The sequence below is a fragment of the Aquarana catesbeiana genome, linkage group LG01 (assembly GCF_042186555.1).
Source record: "Aquarana catesbeiana isolate 2022-GZ linkage group LG01, ASM4218655v1, whole genome shotgun sequence".
In the NCBI taxonomy this organism is placed as follows: domain Eukaryota; kingdom Metazoa; phylum Chordata; class Amphibia; order Anura; family Ranidae; genus Aquarana; species Aquarana catesbeiana.
This window is the reverse complement of record NC_133324.1, coordinates 694410045-694427219: the sequence shown is the minus strand read 5'-3', so window position 1 is coordinate 694427219 and position 17175 is coordinate 694410045. Positions and strand designations below refer to the sequence as shown.

General features: G+C 42.0%; 1 long non-coding RNA gene across 1 annotated transcript in view; it reads left to right on the top strand.

Moving 5' to 3' along the window:
- Positions 1-907: 907 nt before the first annotated feature.
- The window catches only part of LOC141118476 (uncharacterized), a 28357-nt gene continuing 12089 nt past the window's right edge, over positions 908-17175 (top strand). The window contains exon 1 of the long non-coding RNA XR_012237899.1: positions 908-1263. This is a non-coding gene — a long non-coding RNA (uncharacterized lncRNA). The remainder of the gene's footprint in view (positions 1264-17175) is intronic.

Genomic DNA, 17175 nt, shown 5'->3' with positions numbered 1-17175 from the left:
AATATTTTTTCCCCCCTTTTTGATCACATTCCCTCTGTTTTCAGCTGCATAAGAGCAGGGGTGGAAGAGAGACAGCAGCACACTGAGCTTCCCAGTGAATGGCTGTGCAGCAGGGGCATGTCAAGACAAGTCTGATCACTGAAGGAGAGTACACCGAGTTCCTAGCATAGCTAGAGAACTGACCACTGTGTGCTCTCCTGCTTAGTGTGCTCAGTTTTTTAATGGGAAAGAAGAGGGACTGGTAGGAACACCAGAGATTTCACACAAAGGAAGTAATACAAAGAGAACAGGATACTTTCTTCATACAAGTACATGGTACAGCAGACACATATCAGGAATATGAAGTGTTGGGGTAACGCTTTAACATACTCCAAGTACACAACATAGTACAGTACACCTATATTGATTAGGATTTGTGACATGTTCACAAAAAATTGACTAATCGCAAATCACAATTTATCACAGGAATGTTACAGTTTATGGACCCCTAAACTGATATCTGAACTACAATGTGGCACAAACAGTAGCTGCAGATCTCTGCTTGATTTGACTAGGGGCAGATCTACACATCGGACTGACTCCCTTTGCTGAGCATTTGCATACCTCCCAACAGTCCCGGATTTGATGGGACTTTCCCGCATTCACAGCTCTGTCCCGCATAATTTTGTTGATTGTATGTTAAGTTCTGGCTCAATAAGACCAGGCAGAAGTGTGATCATCCAGCAAAGCCAGGGATTGGTGTACAAACTGGCTGGATGTGCACTGTACAGTCAGGAAGAGAGTCTTAAACTATCAAATCGAGAGTGTGATGTCGGGTATGGGCGGGACTACTACCCAGACCCGCCCTCCTGTCAAACAACCAGTGCATAACCAAAAAGTCATACATTGCTGGCCGGGACAAAGTTGCAGAGGGTCAGGATCAGTTGTCTGTTCCCCTCCCCAGGATTTTCTGCTTTGTGGTAGACCTACACTCACAGCTCGCTACTTTCACTTTAAAAAACAGAAGTTGAAAGTGAAAGTAACAGCTTGGCTCTTTTAACAGCCTCTCTGCTCTGCACTTAGTCGGGACAAGTGCTGGACTGGCTGACTGCAGTTTGTTCAAGGGGAGGAGGGGGTGAGCTGCACCCTAATCGTTATCTCCTTCCTGCTTGGGGAGTCCAGGAGCTGAAATTGAGTGTGCACCCAGTGCACTGAAAGGGAGGAGGAAGCTGTGGCTGCAGTGGATAGAAGAACCAGCTACAGAAAGGTGTTGCTTTTACAAAGGTAACCATGTGGAAGATGGTGGAGCTTTGGGGAGGAGGGGTGCAGAGGTTATAGCTGAGGAGAGGGGCAATAGTGAGATGTGGATGGATGACTGCACTTTGTACCTAGTGCTCTTGAACCCTGAACCCTGTGCATAACATACTCCAGAACCCTGCACGTAATGCACTCCAGAACCACACACTGTGCCCTGTACTCTGTTCATAATGCACTCCAGAACCATACACAGTGCCTAGCACTCTCCTGCACTCTGTACGTAACTCATTCCAGAACCATACACTGTGCCTAGCACTCTCCTGTACTCTGTACGTAACGCACTCCAGAACCATACACTGTGCCTAGCACCCTCCTGCACTCTGTACGTAATGCTCTCCATAGCCATACACTGTGCCTAGCACTCTGCTGCACTCTGTACATAACGCTCTCCACATCCATACACTGTGTCTAGCACTCCCCTGTACTCTGTACATAACGCACTCCAGAACCCAGCACCTTGTACATAACACACTCCTGAACTCTGCACTGTGTACATAACATGCTCCTGAACCCTGCACTCTGTACATAGCACACTCCTGAACCCTGCACTCTGTACGTAATGCATTCCTAAATCCTTCCACACTTTGTGTAATGTACACTTGCAGAGCTTATGCAAAACCATTTGTATTGGAAGCTTTTATTCTTTTTTTAAAAATAATTGTGCTGGGGTTTGTATGTGTCCGTGAGACTCTTTCTTGTGGCACAGCAATCAAAGCATATTTTATAGGTACAAGGAAACCTGAGTTTTGTTTAACCACGTCCATCCCACTGTTAAGAGTTTGACCACACCCACTTTTGCTACAGTGCATGTAGCGTGTCGTCCTCCCTCAAGTGTCCCTCATTTTGAAGTTTAAAAGTTGGGAGGTATGCATCTGTGTAGACACTTACCAGAAGGGGACTGTACCGGGACAAGCTGCTTCCTCCATCCCTCCCCCTCAGTCTAGCTGAGCAGGGGGGAGAAAGGAACTGCAGGTTTCATATGACGAGTGTCCAGACATTCACCAGTGGAAGTAGGCAGCGGTGAGCACTATGCTGCTCTGCTGCTTGTACTTCTTTCTATTCCCAGCACTTTCTGATCATGGAGCAGAAGTGATAGTGAGTTGCTATAGCCCACTGTATTCCTTCCAGTACAGTAACACTACATTGGGTGTGTGCAGTCACTGTTTACAAGGTGCCTACTAAACAGAGATCCCTCAGCTTACTGCACGTGCAAATATATGTGTAGCACCCTCTAGCATGCTACTAGTGTTAGAGCAGGCAAAACAAAGTTTGGCTCATGGTTAAGTTTGAGTCATGGAACCAGGGTTTATTTGAGTTTGGGGCTGGATGACTCATACAGGCAGGTTTTTGGTGCCTCCCCCTGGTTCTGGAAAGTTGAAGAACATTCTGTAAACTGGAGGGCGGTGGCTAGGAGGGTCCTTCTGCATACTCAGGGGAGCTTCACCAATTCCCAGGCTGTAGGCCAGCCCTTAAATATGGGTGAGTCATTCTGGCAGGGGGAGTCAGGTGGAAGATGGAGATGGAGTGCTAAGGAATCTGTTGGTGGCTTTGAGGGGCCCTCTGGGTCTAGGGGGCCCCCTACAGGCCGAAGGCTTGGGCTGGCTCAGGAAGGATCCATTCTGCAGTGTGGTGTGGCCACCACCTGGGAACAATGGGAGCATGGAAAGGACAGTGACTACATCAGACAGCACACTGAGGGACACTACAAGGGGAAAGTCTGCCATATGTAGTCAGCTTTCTGGAGGGACAGTGGTGTGCTTCATCCCTTCAACCTTGCCCTGAGAGATCTCCGGAGCAGCCAGGAGGGCTAGTAGAACTTTCTGAGTAGTGCAGCTCAGACTAGATCCACAAGGGAGGGTATACACTCCTGCAAGCAGTTACCTCAAGTTTGTGCTGCTTTCCATAAGGGCCCAGGGCCCTTAGTCTGTAATGGACTTTTGTTATTAATCTACAAAGGACTGTGAGTTTGTACAGAAGGAAGCAGCTCAGGACTGTATAGAGATAGGAAGATTGCCCCCAAGTTTTGCTGTGTTCATCAACCGCTGGGCATCCCATAAATCCCATAAAATAATAATAAAAAACAAAAGAAACAAGTTACGGGACTGACTTCCTGTGTCTGGCTGCAAGTGAAAAATGCATGCTGCCTGGTTGTGTAGGAATAGGAATAAGGGTGACTTTACCAGTCAAGTCAAATCTGGCCAGTTTCTAGATTAAACAATAATACAGGGCATTTTATGAGATACGTAAATGGTTTAGGTAAACAAGCACACACACAAAAAAAAAAAAAAAAAAAAAACATATTCCTTTTTTAATTCTGAGTCACGGTGAACAGTAAGCTCTTTCATCATCCTCCCAGTGATAATCTCTATGTTCTTTCATGTGCCACGTTCTCTTTTTTTCCTACCACAAGCTGAGAAATAGCTACACAATCACATGCAGTATTAGCTCTTTTGGAAGGAATGTATTGTAACAAAGAACAAGTAAATGCTCAAAGAATGTAAACTGACCACCACCAATGGCGAGACAGGCAACCTGAATTCATAAAGCCATGAAAAGAAAATAACGGTAAGCAATGATAAATCATGCAGAAATAGCCTGCATCACTGGGGGAGCTTGCCATATCTAAGACTCACTTCTTCTGCAAAGGATGAGTAAATACTGCTTAGGAAGGCTGTGCTTCACAAATCCCGATGTGTATGTTTAACAGATGTAGCACATGTGGAAGCAGCACATGGCGCATGCCAGCAGGGATTAAAATGCTTTTCTGTCACCTCAGAAAACTGTTCTGGAGCTGATGTCTTACATGAAATTGGCTCAAACAGGCCTGGGAGCCATAACACAATCTACAAATGTATCAAAACACTCAAAAGGTTCCAAAATACTGATGGTAACTGATGGGAACGCGACTCTGCACTCGCTCGTATCACATTTTTTTATCTTTTTGGAATAATCCCAAAGCATGTGTGTAAGTGAGCTGCCATATCATAGAAAGAAATATGGCCAACTATTTTCATGACTTTTTTATGAATGTAGTGGAATTTTTTGTAAAGATAATTGGAAATATAAAGGCTGAGCAATGACTGTCAGCCTGGGTACAGAAAAATGAGTAAGTGACAGGTTATTCTGAGGTGTGTAGATAGTAAAAGCTAAACGCCAGAAAAACAGCTAAATACACAAATGAAATAGATTTGCATGTATGTCCATCCAGTCATGTGATTTACCATACATCTGTGTGATCTGCCACAAAGCATAGCCCTGTCTAAAAGGGCAGAAAACATGACTTTGTTTCCGCTGCAGTTATCAACATTTACACGCTTGCTGATCAGCCACTGTTATTATACTGCGGCAGGTTGGCACCGCTACGCAAATCGCCGTAGGTGTACGTCAGCTGCTTTAAGAGCTCTATGCCAATGCACGTGGCCGGTGGCCGCAATGTCCACCGGCGACCTGCGATCGCCCCTCAGAGAGCCAGAGCAGAGATCTGGCAATGTAAACAAACAGATCCCCATTCTGTTAGGGAAGTAAAGTGTGATCTGCTGTTCCTAGTAACGAGGAACAGCGATCTCTCTCTACTCCTTGTCAGTACACTTCCCCTACAGTTAGAAACACCTCCCTAGGGGACACTTAACCCCTTGATCGCCCCCTAGTGTTAACCCCTTCCCTGTCAGTGACATTTATACAGTAATCAGTGGCTATTTTTAGCACTGAGCGCTGTATAAATGACAATGGTCCCAAAAAAGCGTCAAACGTGTCCGATCTGTCCGCTGCAATGTCGTAGTCCTGATAAAAATCACTGCTCACCGCCATTACTAGTAAAAAAAAAAAAATGAATAATAAAAATGCCATAAATATATCCCCTATTTTGTAGATGCTATAACTTTTGCGCAAACCAATTCATATACGCTCATTGCAATTTTTTTAACCAAAAATATGTAGAAGAATACATATTGGCCTAAACTGATGAAGACATATTTTTTTTTACATTTTTTGGGGGGATATTTTTTATAGCAAAAAGTAAAAAAAATTGTTTTTTTTTTCAAAATTGTCTCTCTTTTTTTGTTTATAGTGCAAAAAATAAAAACCACAGAGGTGATCATATACCCCAAAAGAAAGCTCTATTTGTGAGAAAAAAAGGACATTGATTTTGTTTGTGCACAACGTCGCATGACAGCGCAATTGTCAGTTAAAGCGACTCAGTGCCGTATTGCAAAAAATGGCATGGTCATTAAGGGGGTAAATCTTTCTGATTGTAAGGGTTTTTTTTTTTTTTTTAAATAACAAACATATCATACTTACCTCCACCGTGCAGCTCGTTTTGCATAGAGTGGCCCCGACCCTCCTCTTCTGGGATCTCCGTCGGCTCTTGCGGCTCCTCCCCATCAGATAACACCCTAGGAGAAGCGCTTTCCTGAGGGGGTTACCTTGCGGGCGTGCTCCCGAGTCCAGCTTTTGGTGCCCATAGCCACCAAATGTATGACTTGGCCCCGCCCCCCGGCGCCCGCATAATTGGATTTGATTGACAGCAGCAGAATCCAATGGCTGTGCTGCTATCAATCTATCCAATCAAGAGCCGAGAGCCCCGGGTAGAGAGACAACGTGCCACTGCTGGGTCAAGTTCCAGGGCTTAGGTAAGTAAAATGGGGGGGCTGGGAGGCCGGTCACTGCCGAGTGTTTTTTCACCTTAATGCATAGGATGCATTAAGGTGAAAAAACACAGAGGGGTGTACAATCCCTTTAAAGCTTGCAGCAAACAGCTCCCCCTTAATCTGTAAAGGTGGCAGATGGCGATGTACACATGCTGTGGCCACTATGCTTTGCTTTGCAAATCCCCCCCCCCCCAATCCTCAGTACTGCTCAATGATTGCGACCCATTCGCCAGAATGGAGCCATGGAACAAACACATGCAATGCAAGCAGTTGCAGCACGCCTCCTACCCACCTGTCGAACGCCCTCTAAGAGACCACCACAGACTGCTATTCAGAGGGCTAAAACTAGTGTAAACTAGCTCTTACAGTTCTTGCCCCTCTGTGATTGAACTGTGAAAAGGAAGCAGATGTATTAGCTCATCACTCTATAACTCTGCACTCTCCTCCTATCAGCATTGCCTTGTTAGCAGTGCAGCACAGCTGATTAGCTCCCCATTCTTTTTTCTCTCTCCTAGTTTGAGCTCAGATGACTGTGGATTACAAGAGGATGATACAAGGTCAATTCAGGTTCTTAAGCTCCTTGCATTTTAATGATGTATTAATGATTACAGAGCTGAATTAAATTGTGCCTTTCATATCTGCCCAGAGTTCAGTTTTAAAAAAAAAGCTTTCAACATTTTCCAAATATTTTGTGATTCATATGGAATTAGTTTTATCGCAGTACTGGTACTTCCTCTAGTAAATAATTGATAGTATTATTGTGACGCCAGCTGGCCATAAACATTAGAACTCAGTCAAAATGCATATAAGTCAAATGTTGTTTTAGAAATAATTACAAAATAATTATAAAGAATTTTTGTACGTGTACTATTATGCTATCAGTCTTCCTCCTGCTTCTAAAGCCTCGTACACACGGTATGATTGTTGGCAGGGGATTGTCTGTTGACAGACTGTTGTCCTAAAATCTTACTGTTAGTACGCTCCTTTAAACAATTGTTGTCCAATTTTCTGCCAGCAAATGTTGGATTTCAGTAAGTAAATTTTTGGCGGACAACGTTTTGATGTCAGATTTTCGTTTGGTCAGTACACAAATCCGTCACACAAAAGTCGAAAGTACAAATACATATGCTCAGAATCAATGCTCACCAAACACAAAATTAGCAGAAGGGGCCCAAAGGGTGGCACTCAAGAGCTGAAATTCTTCGTAGTACGTCACTGCGTTTGTGTTTGTGGCACAACAATTGTGTACCGTTAGTATGCAAGACAAGATCCTGGCACACTCCCTTTGACAAAAATCAGCCACTCGGTTGGCCAACAATCGTACCATGTACGAGGCTTTACACTCTTTTCCTAACACTGAGAATATAGGTTTGTAGACATCCATGGGAACCTAGACTTTGGCTAGTAGTAGAAGTAAAATGTCCTATGTACTAGGTCAGTGATGGCAAACCTTGGCACCCCAGATGTTTTGGAACTACATTTCCCATCAACTACACTGCAGAATGCATGAGCAAACAACTGAGGTGCCAAGGCTCACCATCGCTGTACTAGTTAGTCACCTTAAAGCTGTATTAAACCCAAAAACAAAAATATATTGTGGCTTAACCATTTTAAATGTAGTGGCTGTACTGATTCCCTTTTTTGGGCTTTTTTTTTGTATTTATTTTCACCTGGTGTTCTTGGCAGGAGATCTGTTATTTTTTTCAACTTTCTGTAACAGCTGAAGCTGTTTAGACAAAGTAGCAGTTAGAGCAGTGGTGGTCAACCTAGTAAATACAAAGGGCCTTAAGTGTGGCCCCCCGAAATGTCCCAAGGGTCGCACAATAGAATTGTGCAAATCATAGTAGTAGTTAGTGCTACTACAGTGATCAATGTGGTAGGCCTCATTCACATGGAGCATAGTATACTGTACTCCCTTTCAGGGCCATGTTTACCTGCACAAGGATTCACAGGTGTTCCATGCATCCCCGTGCAGGTAAGTCCCATTGATGTCAATTGGGACAGAGCTGAACAGGCATGGTCACTGTGTCCCAGTATGACATTTGTGTGGCTGCAGATGCTTTTTCCTGAAAGCAGACAGTGTGAGTTTAGGGACACACAAACACCTGCAGCCACACAGATGTCATATTGGGAAACAGTGGTGTGTCTGTGAACCTGATGTGTCCCAATTATAATGAATGGGACTTTCCTGCACCAAGATGCACGGAACACACCTGTGCATCCCTGTGCAGGTAAATACGGCCCTGCGCATGCATACGATATAGTGTAGGGTTGCACCAGTACTGTTTTTTACCAGCAAGGTACAAGTACCGATAATTTTGGCCAAATACTCACTGATACCGAGTACCGATACCTTTGCGGTGAGATTTGAGCCTGTACAAAATGAATGGGCTCAAATCACACTGCAAAGAATCACATGCAATTTGAACAGGAATATTGTGTGTTTCCTTCCCTCACTGCTTCTGTGTGAACCCAGGCTGAAGTCACCATGTCACCATGGGCTCAAATCGCACCACAAAGGTATCGGTTTCAGGTATTGGAGCATTAGTACAAGTACTCGTGCAAATACTCGGTATCACCACTAATACCGGTATTGGTAACACTGCAACCCTAGTATAGTGTGCCCCATGTGAACTAGGCCATATTCTGTGTCTTGTGCCACAGGGGTGGCCTTCAACATATTAACTGCAGGGGGTTGCTTGTTCAAGCCCTGCTTCCATTCACAGAGCGCCTTGTATTTTTTTTTTAAATAAATACCTTCAATTCTATCATTGGATGAGGTGGAGACTGTGAGCTCATTGCCCCACAACTCGACCTCACCCAATCAGAGAATGCCTTGTATTTATTGGGAAAATGCAGGATGCTCAATGAATGATGCCAGTGCTGAGTGAGCAACCCCTGTGGTTACTGTGCAAAAGGAATGCAGCTCAGCACAGGACACAGAAAACTGTTGCTATCAGCTATTCAGCTAGTGACAGGCAACCAGTGCACCAGTGCAAAGCCTGACTCCAGGAATATTTATTACTGTGGCCGTAATGTTATCACATCAGCGGCACATAATCTGCATACTGTATGCAACTAATGCTACGATGGGGGGGCAGAGAGTTTTTTATCACCTGGTGTCCAACATTCAGCAGGGCCGCACATGAGAGCCACATGTGGCCAGCGGGTGGCAGATTGGGTGCCAGGGAGTTAGAGGGTTGAGACAAATCATTTCACATTGAAAGGTGCTTACAATGGTCTGCTTTTATTCCTCTATGTAAAATATTTATCCCAAAGGAAAAAAAATGTTGCTGTAACTGCTTAAGGCTCGGTTCACATATGAGCTGCATGCGGGTCCATTTCAGGTCCGATTTCAGCCTGAATTTTGGCTGAATTTGGACTTGAAACGGACCAAAAGATGCAAGTTTTCGTGAAAAATGCAATGGACCCACTGCGGAGATATGTGAACCGGCTCCATAGAGAGCCGGTCAAAATCTCCTGCTTTTGTGAATTGGATGCAAAGATTCTGCATCCAATTCACAATAGTGTGAACCCAGCCTAAAAAATGTTAGCTGGATTTTAGCTTTAATTTGTTAGTGGAGTCCATCTAAATCTGTTAGTACATCACTCCCCTCTCCCCAGACTGACAATGCTGCTGTCCAAAATTGTCTCAGTTCCTCTTCCATACAGAGTGGATAACACCCTAAGACAGGAAGTGTGTTACTGCGGGATCACCAGGTGAAAATCAAGGAGAATAAAAAACAAGACAAATGCATCCACCACATTTAGGGAAGAATTAGACATGTGTCTGAATCTCCCTTACTTCTGAAGCCTGCATTTGGATCATTCTCCAGAGACTACTGACAGGTGGTGAGGAAGAGATGCAATGCCTCCTCCCCACCTGTTTGAAGCCCATTTTTGCACGCAGTTGCAGAGCGTTTGTGGCGCTACCCCATTGGCTTGAATGTGTAGCGTTCAGCGGGCTTGACACCTGCTAATCATGTCTATTTTGCCGCGGGTGAGAAGCAAAGCATTGTAGCCATAGAATGGAAACATTACTATCCACTGTCTATTGCAGCTTAAGGGGGGGGGGGGGTAGAAGCTTCTGAAGATGCCCAGTGGGATGGGGGAAACGTGTCAAGCGGGGACTAGCTGCACGAGAAACAGTGATGGCTAACAGCATGCCAAGGCGGCAATTTTATACCTATATGCACTTTCTTTGATGTAAGTGCATTTGTTATTTTATAATCAAACTTAGCAATATTACACTATATCTCTCTCTCTCTTCATTGGTATAATTATAAATCCATATCATTACAATGGAGATCTGATTACCGAATGAACAGGAAGGAGATATCCAAGCCATAGATGTAGGATACAAATCTTGAGGCTTTTGAAAGTTTACTGTTGGAAGGAGATATCCAAGCTTTTGATGTGGGATAAAGAACTTGCGGTTTTAAAGCTTACTGTTGGTGAGTGGGGACCCCGGAGCGGAGCACTGAGTGGCACTGGAATCCTCAATAGCAGGAACTGAACACGTTTTGGCACTTTATTTGCACGGATGGACTTTATTTATCTATGATTGCACTATTATGAATTATATGTTTGCACTGGCACTTTAATTCATTCACAGTTATTGTATATTTGATGTACAGGAGCAGTGCAAAGTTAAATTTTTTGTATTATCATTTTGAGGTTTCATAACTTACACAAAAGCAGCAGCTCCACAACTTAATTAAATGTATTCATTACCAATTGCTATCGTTTATTACTCATTGTATTTACATGACACCATAGCGTGGGCTTTCACACCATTTTCATATGGTAAGACCACACCACTGCTTTATAAATTAGCCTCATAAGCTGCAATGATTCAGCATGGTGGACTCCCACCAACTGTCGCTACTTTATATAGATCAAAATGCCAAAGAAAAAAAAAAAAAGAGAGAAGGAGAAAAACAAAGTTTTGTAATGTGATCTTTAGAATAGTGTGCCCTCTCTTTTATTACACTCTAGCTGAAATTGTATGGCCAGTCATGGCCTTCGCCTTTCCCTCTCTCTATTTGGCCCAATATCTGATTCTACCCTCTCCCTCTTCTCCTTAGGGGGGTTGGGCTCCTAGATCACATATGACACCCTCTCAAGAGTCAGTGATTACCTAAGTTTCATATATAATATATGTTGTGGTAAGCAGTTCATTTTTATTTTTGTATAGTATCTTTGGAATGCAATTGTTAAATGTAATGTATTTTGTATACTGTTATAAGTCTCTTCAACTTTCCAGACATGTCCCCCGTGATGTCCCTGATGCAGCAGCTGCGAACTACGAAACATGTCGGCATCTATCAGCGGGACATAACATTAGTCTTGTACTTGTTTGATTCTGTGGAAGTTGATATGTAATTATATGCATAGGATATCAAAAAGAGCTGCGCTAAAAAGAACAGTGGTACTAAAGATAATGATACTAAAAATAATTTTACAATATTAGTTAAATAATACAATAATAATAAGCTTCCATAAGTTTTCTTTCTATATGAAATAACAGCAAAATATAGTCCTAATGCAAATAGAGCAATATTAAAAATAAAGTGCAAAAAATTACAAAATAAATGTGCAAAATAAATATAAAAAATGTAATCCTCTTCAGAAATGTTCAAAAAATAGCAGTGTAGGTAGTGAAGATTCACAACCATTAAAAGGTCCTAGCCATGACACCACTACCTCAATATGGAATGCAGGCTTACAAAATTTAGAGCACCCTCTATTGTAAGAGAGGTCAATAGAGCATGTGGCCAAAGACCCTGGCCAGGGTATTCCCGGACTCTCCTACAGGATCCACTCATGGACATGAGTATGGACTCTGTTGGTCATCTCAATAGTATCCCATTAATAACATGATATGGACATAAAAAGGGAAAACTCCACATAGTGTAAACTAGGGCTGCTGAAATTAATCGCCGAATCGATGCATCGGCATCCGACCTTCCACGATGCGGCATCGATGCTATAGCTTTAAGGCATCGATTGAGGATGACGTCATCCTCGCGCCGCATTATGCCCCGCCTCCGCAACCGAAGGGAGCCGAAAGCCGCCAAAGAGCCACGGAAGTAAGCCGCGCCGGCTTTTCCTTCATGCTGCCTCTGACTTACGTCATCCCCCTGCTGCCCTGCGAGGAGCGACGCTGTATGCATGTTCGCAGGGACATGGAGCTGCTGCTGCTAAGAGTGGCGGTGGCCAGCTTGTGGAGCACGGAGCTCCGAGAAGGAGAGTGGAGCCGCGGCATGTCAAGCCAGGTAAGGGGGCCGCATGGAGGACACCTCTGCTCTTCCCCCACCTCTACACAGTGAACATGCAAATAGGGCAATAAATCAAAAAATTGTGTGCAGAGCTTTGTGGTGATAATAAATGCACAAAAAAGTCTTACTTATTCAAAGTAATTCCAGTGTTGAGTGTTCTCTGCTGTGCCATTCCTGATTTCTGGTGAATGATTTGAACACAGCAGAGAACACTCAGCACTGGAATTACTTTGAATAAGTAAGACTTTTTTGTGCATTTATTATCACCACAAAGCTCTGCACACAATTTTTTGATTTATTGCCCTATTTGCATGTTCACTGTGTAGAGGTGGGGGAAGAAGGATGGGAATTGGTCTGTGGTGACACTGGGCAGGGGAGCGCTATGGTAATTGTATTATATGGGGACAGGTTAGTGGTGAGGGGGGCGGGGTATTATTCATCTTGGATAGGACAGTCTGGCACCTCCCTTACGATGTCCAGCAGGTCTGCAGTCTCTGACCATCTCCTGTACTATGTCTGCAGTCTCTGATCATCTCCTGTACCATGTCTGCAGTCTCTGACCATGTCCTGTACTATTTCTGCAGTCTCTGACCATGTCCTGTACTATTTCTGCAGTCTCTGATCATCTCCTGTACTATGTCTGCAGTCTCTGATCATCTCCTGTACCATGTCTGCAGTCTCTGACCATCTCCTGTACTATGTCTGCAGTCTCTGATCATCTCCTGTACCATGTCTGCAGTCTCTGACCATGTCCTGTACTATTTCTGCAGTCTCTGATCATCTCCTGTACCATGTCTGCAGTCTCTGATCATCTCCTGTACCATTTCTGCAGTCTCTGACCATCTCCTGTATCATGTCTGCAGTCTCTGACCATCTCCTGTATCATGTCTGCAGTCTCTGACCATCTTCTGTAGTCATTTGGGGGCAGTCTGGAGCTCCTCTTTAAGTTGTCTGCACTGTTTACATGTTGCTACATGCAAGGAGTGTTGTCTTTTTTTTAAGAACAGATAAAATTTAAAAAAATGGAGTTCTTCTGACTACTTAATTTTTTTGGATGAAAACCGTGCGCAGTAATCGTGATGCATCGTGAATCGTGGACCTGATAATCGTAATCGAATCGTGAGGCCAGTGAAGATGCGCACCCCTAGTGTAAACCCCCATTTAGTTGCTTTATTTAAAAAGTATAAGATTGCACTTACATCAACGAACACCATATATCCATTTTTATAAATGCAATTTATGCATGAATTTTAATAAGTGATAATATATTCATCCACCAATCCTTTTAATGTGATCCAATAAATGTATTGTTTTATTCATTGTGTTGTTCTATTAGGACAGTGTCTTAAAATTCCCTCAACATTGATGGTATTTTTTCCTCCATTTCTTTTTTTGACACATTGAAATAGTTTTGTTATATCTGTTCAAAAAATGTCTCTTTATTAGTTAGCATTGTTTCCAGTTCTCTCTGTGGACTGTAGAAAAATTCCCTTATGTTTTGGAGAAGGACTATAGAAACATTCCCTTATGTTTTGAAGAAGGACTATAGAAACATTCCCTTATGTATTCCTTTGTGTTTTGGAGAAGGGGGGTAGGTATTCTGTCGTCGCAATACATTTTCTGTCCTAGGGTGACAATGCTGCTGTTCCATACATATGCCCCGTACACACGGTCAGATTTTCCAATGGAAAATGTTCGATGGGAGCTTGTTGTCAGAAATTCAGACCGTGTGTAGGCTCCATCAGACATTTTCCATCGGAATTTCCGTCACACAAAATTTGAGTGATGGAATTTCAGACGTTCGGAATTTCCGACAAGATTTGTGTGACCGTGTGTATGCAAGACAAGTTTGAGCCAACATCTGTCGGAAAAAAAACCTGGATTTTGTTGTCGGAATGTCCGATCGTGTGTATGGGGCATTACAGTTCATGAGTGAGTGTTGACAACCTAGGACAGGAAATGTGTTACTGGTAGAATTACCATGTGAAAAAAAAACAAATGTATCCACCACATCTAAAGAATAGTAAGCTACAATCTATTACATTTTTGTTCTTGGGTTTGGATACATGTTAAGCTTGTTTTCAGTATATCTTTGAAACATTTATTGTAAACAAAGGAGAAATGTCACATTTGGAAATGTGTTTTAATAAAGAATAAATAATGTCTGAAAAATGTAAAGTGACCATTGCCAATAGTAAGGCAGACAACCAGAAATCACAGGCCTATGAATGGTGCCAAGGAAAGTAGAGCAACAAACCACAGGGTCAGCTGGTTAAATAAATGTGTACAAAGCATCAAATATAAACAGTGTTAAGAGTAGGAAGAGTATCTTGCATCTTGAGTATATAACTGAATTACTTATTACATTTACACTGTATCATTATCACAGGAATTGATGTTTTGCTGAATGTGAATTTTTCATAATCATGCAAATTGGGTATCTTTTTTTGTTATTACATGTCTTCACAGTCTCAGTTTAGACTTTTAAGAATATTACCAAAAATATTATCTCTGTATGTTTTGGAGTTTATCCCAGGCTCCAGATGAAATTCTATATTGCATTCTGAGTGCCATCTTATCACTGATTGCAATTAACCTTCACATTGTAATGAATAGATGTTGAATACACACATGATGGCATTATTTTCTTACTTTTCCAAAGTGCAGCCAATCTCCAAAAAATGCTGGCTATTGTTTATTTATTTATTTTTTTTATTTTTTGGGGGGTTGTGTTTAGTGTTTGTAACATACAAAACGCGCTGAAAATAAAGATTTTTACAGTCATGAAAAATCCTACATTTGCTTGAGGTTTGACCCTAGAACAGAACTTTGAGAAGTTTTACCTGAAACCTAGCACTGGACATTTGGAAGTGGCTGAGAGCATCTTAATTAACAATGATATCACCAATATTACCTGTGCCTAAGCCCACATTCACACTGAGGGCAGGTTTTAAATCGCACGATTTCAAACCAGCATTTCAGTCCGACTTCGGGTGCGATTTGACAGACATCTATGCGGGTTCATACCCGGATGTCTATTGAAATTGCCAGCAAAGTCACCAAAAGTAGTGCAGAAACTACTTTTGGGAATCGGGGCAGCACCGCAAAGTCAGCTACGATTTTGTCTGTGCCATTGTCGGCAATATGCTCAGATTTAGCTTGCAATTTCACAAATCGCATGTTAAATCGGCCCAATGTGAATGTACCCTCATCATCACCCAGACACATAAAGCTCAACGGAACCCACCTATTTTATTTTTGTAATGCAGTCAGTCTCTATACACAGTAATAAATGTTTCTTTTTACACTCTTTATTAGCCAAATGCTTCCGCAGGGGTAAAAAAAAAAATGAAAAGAAAGAAGAAAACTGTACTGCCAGCACATAAAAATATCAGACTGAGGCTCTCACATATCCAACTTTCCTGTGTTCTGACATGCCCCACAGAAATTTTATAAAGCTCTTGCTCCTTGTGCACTGCTGTTGGTTGGGCAATGTTCAATGGGGCACTACAATGATCTGGGATATTTATTGAGTTTGGAATTTTCTTTTGTCCTGACATTTTTTAACTCTTTCTGCAGCACTAAGCAGATTAAAGAAATAGAAAAGAGGCATGTTTATTACTGTATATGCAGCTTGGCTGCATCACAGTAATAAATTAAGAGTGTTTAATCAGGCTTTAACCTCCCTGGCGGTATGATTATTTCAGATTTTAGGTGCTGAAAGCGGTACCATTATTTTGCACAGAAATTTGGCGTTTTATATTGTAGGCCTGTAATTCTTAGGAATAATTCACTTAAATCTGTCCAAACCATAGTCTATTAGACATCCCGGGTATGATAAATTTTGAAAAACGAAATAAAAAATTATAATATAATAAATAACTATAAATAATTATAACAAATAATAATATAATAATAATAAAAATTATTCAATAATGTAATCAAATCAAAAACACTGAAATTTGCTCAGTTGCAGAATTGTCACTTTCGATACTTTTAGTGTTTGGTGATGGATTTTCCCACAAATCACTATCACTCAATTCTGCGAGTGATTCTAATTTATTATCGCTGTTTTCTAGCTGCTCTAAGCCACTTTTGATGTAAAGGGACAGTTTTGGTTGCTATGGACAATCTCCAGTTTCCAGGCAGAAAGAACAGTATTTATAATATAAAACTGCATGCAGGACACTGGACAGACCACTAGGGACAAAGGGGATGTGTAATTATTTGATACAGTACTGTAATCTGTAAGATTACAGTATACTGTATCTATACTGTGTGTTTCACTTTTTGAATTTGGCGCCGAACTCCATCCCCGTGCGTCGCAACGCTCGCAGGGAACGGAGCTCGGCACTGTGAATCGAGCGAGACACAGCGGCTCGCCAATCACAGCGGAGAGACATCGCAGGAACCAGGGGACAAGGTAAGTAAACTCTTCCTGGATCCTGCGATGCGATCCCGAGTCGGGAATACTGCTAGGGGGGTTAAACTTACACTTCCCCTAATCTTATCACTTAACCTACCCCCTCAAACTAAATTAATGGTGTCAACTAACAATAAAGTTTAACCTAAATCCTGGCCATGAAAATTAATTCTTAACACCTGCCCTAATGTTTACACCTTAAAAATTAAAATTAACCACTTCAGCTCCAGAAGATTTACCCCCTTTCATAACAGGCCATTTTTTTTGTGATACGGCACTGTGTTATTGAACCTACAATTGCGTGGTCGTGCGACTCTGTACCCAAATAAAAAATGTCTGTCCTTTTTTCCCCAGAAATAGAACTTTCTTTTGGTGGCATTTGGTCACTTCTGCATTTTATATTTTTATGCACTATATATATAATATATATAATATATATATATATATATATATATATATATATATATATATAATATATATATATATATATATATATATATATATATATATATATATATATATAACTTTC